Raw genomic sequence first — 5,175 nt, forward strand, 5'->3', positions numbered from 1 at the left:
TCAAGATCACCGAGAGCACCGATCTCGAGCAATCCAAAAATATCCAAAAATACACAAATCTCAAGACTAGCCTAGAGCACGATCTCAGGGCGCCTTAAAGCAAAATCTCGGGACCGTTGAGAGCACCGATCTCAAGACGGTCTAAAAATATTAAAAATCTCGGGACCACCAAGATCGATCTCAAGATGGTCTAAAAATACTCAAACCTCGGGATCACCGAGAGCACCGATCTCGAGGCAATCCAAAATATTCAAAAATACACAAATCTGACCCGATAGAATCGATCTCAAAACGGTCTAAAATACTCAAATCTAAGGATCAGCTGAGAGTACCGATCTGGAGGCGATCTAAAATATCCAAAATATCCAAAATCACAAGTCTCAAGACCCGAAGAGCATCGATCTCGAGGCGCCTAAAATACTCAAATCTCAAGATCACCGAGCACCCGATCTCGAGGCGATCCAAAATATCCAAAATACACAAGTCTCAAGACCGGCAAGACCACCGATCTCGAGGCGATCCAAAAATATTCAAATCCCAAGATCATACGAGGGCACAAATCTCGAGGCAATCTCAATCCCTAAGATCAACCATGAACGCAAATCACCAAGTAAAATAATAATAATAATAATAATAAATAAAAAATAAAAATAATTAAATATAATAATTAAAAATAATAATAATAATAATAAATCAATCAAATAATAATAATAATAAATAAATAAATAAATAATAATAAGTCAAATCAAAATAAAAATCAAATAAAATAAAAATAAATGAAATCAGATAAAATCTGTATTAATTAAATATAATCAAATCAAATCAAATAATAATAATACAATTAGATAAAACATAATAATAAAAATAAAAATAAATTAAATAAAAAAATAATAATAACAATAAAACAATTCGATTCAAATCAGATAAAAAAATATATATATATCAGATAAAAAAATAATAATAAACTAAATAAATAAATAAATAATAATAATAATTAATAGATTAAGTCAGATAAAAAAATATATAAATAATAAGATATAATAATAATAATAATCATAAATACTAATTATAATAATAATGATACGTAGATAATATAAATAAAAAAAATTTAAATATATATATATATATAAATTAACGATAATAATAATAAAAATAAATAATACAAATAATAATAAATATTAATAAAATATAAATAAATATAATAATAAAATAATAATATATATATAATATTGATAAAGATAATAAATAAGTAAATAAATAAAAAAAAATCCAAATCAGATAAAAAAAAATCTTATAAAATATATACATATATATATATATATATAAATCAGAGGAAGCTAAAATAAATACATAAATATAAATTAAAATCATAGTATATAAATATAATAAATTAAAACAAAATAAAATACGAATAATAATAATAATAATAATAATAATAATAATAATAATAATAATAATAATAATAATAATAAAAATAATAAAAGGGGGAACGGGGCAGGTGTGGTCGTCCCCACGATCATCCGTAATTAAATATAATCATAATATATATATATTTATATGAAATAAATAAATAAATAAAGAGTGCTTTGTCATGGTCTTCATGTTCATGCAACCACGTCCCATAATTAAAAAAATAAAATAAAAATAAAATAAAAAAACGGCAACCACTCCACGACTCTTCGTAACGATCGTAGTCGCTTCACGATTAGCATGACTGTGGAACCGCCATACGAAAAGTCTTTAAAAAGGGATTCGCCAAAGAACGAACGAGAAGGAGGGACGGTGGGACGAGAGCGCAAGGAAAGAACGAGCGAAAATCGAGAGAAGACGTAAGAGGAAGATCGAAGGAGAAGACCAAGAGAGAAAAATCGAAGATTGAAGACGAAGGAACAGAGAGAGCGAAAAAGAGGAACGAACCGGAGAGACGGAATCGGTGAAGAAGGAGAAAGAACAAGCGAGAGAGAAGAAGAAGGTGTTCACGCTTTTCTCTTCCCCAAACCTATATATATATCTATATGGAAAGAATCATTGTTGTCGTTATTAGCCGCTCCGTCGACGTTGCTTGTGGATGCTCTGCTTGCCGACGCTGCTCGTTAATCGCTGCCCATTGCATTGCCGCCATTCGTCATGCGTCGCTGAAACCATCAACGCTTGCTATTATCGCTGTCACTGCCATCGCATGAGGGTTGTCGCTGATTTATGTTGTTACCGCTGTTGTTGCCGCCGCCGCTATCTCACTACAAGATGGGAGGAGGCTGAAAAATACTCGGACTCGTATTGTTAGGGTCTCAAGAACATCGATTGATCGCATTCGCTTCACCTCCACGAAGGTCCTCAAGAATGATCCCATGAAGGTCCGAGCCAAGTTTGCCTAGGCAACAATTGGCCTCGCACGAAAAGAGAAGAAGGTCCATGTATGCAAACAAATTCTCTGGCCCCGCGTGCTTCACCCGCTTCAGTTCTCATCTCATTGGCTTCACTCGCTCGAAAAAGACTAAGAAATAAAAATAACGTTGAAGATCTCAGTTCGTGGAACCATTCTCATGCTCTTGGAGGACTATGCCGAGGACTCGTAATGGTTCCTTTCCAAGCTCGCTGCAAGCTGTCGAGTCATTGTCTGCGATGCTCGCTATTGCTCGCGTGGAGAGATCATGATCTAGACAGAATCTGCATCACTTGATCAGGATAAATTATCTCGCTCGGTTCGCTGTGGAAGAGCACAACAAGAAGGAGAATAAACTACTAGAGTTTGCAAGGGTTGTGAAGGCCAAAGAGCGGTGTAGTGGCGGTGCACTCGCATCACTTGATTGTGGAGGCAATTGATGCTCGGAACTAAGAAGCTCTATGAGGCCAAGGTCCGGGTCAAGCCATGGCTCGAACTTTAAGGAGCTTCGAGAATTTAAGCATCGTCGGAGACTCGCCCTCACTTATCGCTTATGACCTTGGTGTCAAGCGAGATGGACATGAACTTGGATGGCGAAATGTGCCCGCACATGATCCCTGTGGTCAAGGATGCAAAAGCAAATCATGCTCTGTCACAACCATCTAGCGTAGATCCAACTCCATTGTCCCCTATGAACTTCCGGACATCCTTCATGCTAAGGCAGAGGGTGATTGAAGATTCCGCCAAGTTAGATATGTCTGTTTTAAGCTTAAGAGAGGGAGCAAGGAGGAGAAATTCAAGGTTGAAGTGCACAAAAAAACTTAGAAGGCACCTTTCATTTGAATCGGATCGCAGAAGAACATGTGGATTCTGCTTTTTGAATGGTCTTGTTAATATGCGTAAGAATGTGGAACTACTAACTAAATGAAAGTCCCGGGTTTTCGTTGTCGGGAAACTTTGTTTGTTATGATATTATGTAAGCATAAACGATAACTACTAAAATAAGTGTAACAGTTGATGTTTGAACAAAAAATAAAAATAAAAATAATAAAAAAACAATAATAATAAAAAATTATAAAACAAATTTTGTGAAGTCGTCAGTATTATTGGATGTAAGACCATGGGATGACAAGTCCGACATGCAAAAAGTCGGAAAAAGTAGTGAGAGGTATAAAAATGGAGGGCCTACTTTGGGTAGCATCCAAGCTTGTCGACATAGGGCCGACCCAGTGAAGATATTCAAAAGTCTGTAATATTATTACTTTTTAATAAACTCACAATATTGGTTTGTGCCACATGTGACATTCAATTGAAAAATTTGGCAAGAGAATATATATATATATATATGTGTGTGTGTGTCTCCGGGGAGTTATATAGTATACAAGTTTACATGGTGTAATCAATTATTGCTGAGGCAATAATGATGTATAAAAAAAATATATAAAAAATAAAAAAAATGGAACACCTCATATTAAAATATATATATATATATATAGTAATTAACATATTGGAAATGACGCCAAATGAGCTTTTGTAGGATGAATATGCACAATTCTCTGATTATGCATGGCTATTAAGTATATCAAAGGTCTGGTATTGTTTAACAAAATTACATATAATACCCGAGGGTGGTGCTTCCGCTCTAATGTTGAAGGTCTACACTGCGAAGAATGTCACCGATGAATTAATGAAGGCTAAATGAACACTCTTATGTAGAGTTAATGACAAAAACACATATCCCACATCAACAATAAAAATACGCATCCAAAAAGCAACAGAAAAATGCTCATCTCGAGGCAGTGACAAAATTTTTTTTCTAGCAAATATGCAAATTACAAGGCGGCAACAAGATACATATCCTAAGACGGCAACGAGGCATGCAACGTGGCGACTAGGCACAGGCAGCAGCATTGATATAATATATATATAAAGTTATATATATGTAGATATATATATATACATATAAAAAGTTATATGTTGTAGTGAATTTATATATATATAATAAATAGCAAAATTTATAATTCGCACATTTTCTTCTCTTTTACTTGTACTTGAGCCCTTAATCGGAGGTTCCTAAGACTTCAGTCTAGGGTAATTAATAATGAAGGCTTGCCTCTATTAGGAATGGAAGAACCTACAAAAATACAAAAAAATAAAAATAAAAATAAAAACTATTTGTGATTCGATATATCGCCTGGTGTCTTTTCACCGACATGATGCCAGGGCGTATATTTTCGATCCCACAAAGAGAATAAGTGAAAAGAACAAACAAAATACAGCATAAATTTGAAGCTCCTACACTGTTATTTATCGTGGTGCATTTTTCAGTACTGTTGTGTACCGCCTTAGACTAGTAATGCCCCTAATCCATATAAATACCATTAACATTGTTGTTTATAATTTACCCTAACTTTTAACTTTTCTTTAATATGTTTTTCTCTAGGTAGAGGAATTAGGTAGAGAGCCGACACTGAAAGAATGTTTTATATGCATGCACAAAAAGAAGGATGGCACACTCGAGGTTGGTTGTGCCACACAAATTGTTTTAAGTATGAGATAACTTTCTCAAAGTAAATGCATTTGAGATTAAAGTTAGGGGTTTAGGTTTCATGTGAATGTTAGGGATTGTTGTTTTTTATTTTTTTCTTTTTTAGAATTTAATTAAAAGCATTGAAATATATGATTTTATTGGAATATTTGCCTCAAAACTAGGGTCATTTGTGTGCATATACATCTATGTTGAACATGAGGGATTTATTTGAACTTCTCTATTTTGAACTTGTTATTGGATT

The 5,175-nt window shown here is 33.8% G+C and overlaps 1 pseudogene; it reads left to right on the forward strand.

Moving 5' to 3' along the window:
• Positions 1-2,559: 2,559 nt before the first annotated feature.
• Positions 2,560-3,264, forward strand: LOC120274663 (annotated as a pseudogene).
• Positions 3,265-5,175: the final 1,911 nt, after the last annotated feature.

The sequence above is a fragment of the Dioscorea cayenensis genome, chromosome 13 (genome assembly GCF_009730915.1).
Source record: "Dioscorea cayenensis subsp. rotundata cultivar TDr96_F1 chromosome 13, TDr96_F1_v2_PseudoChromosome.rev07_lg8_w22 25.fasta, whole genome shotgun sequence".
Taxonomy (NCBI): Eukaryota; Viridiplantae; Streptophyta; class Magnoliopsida; order Dioscoreales; family Dioscoreaceae; genus Dioscorea; species Dioscorea cayenensis.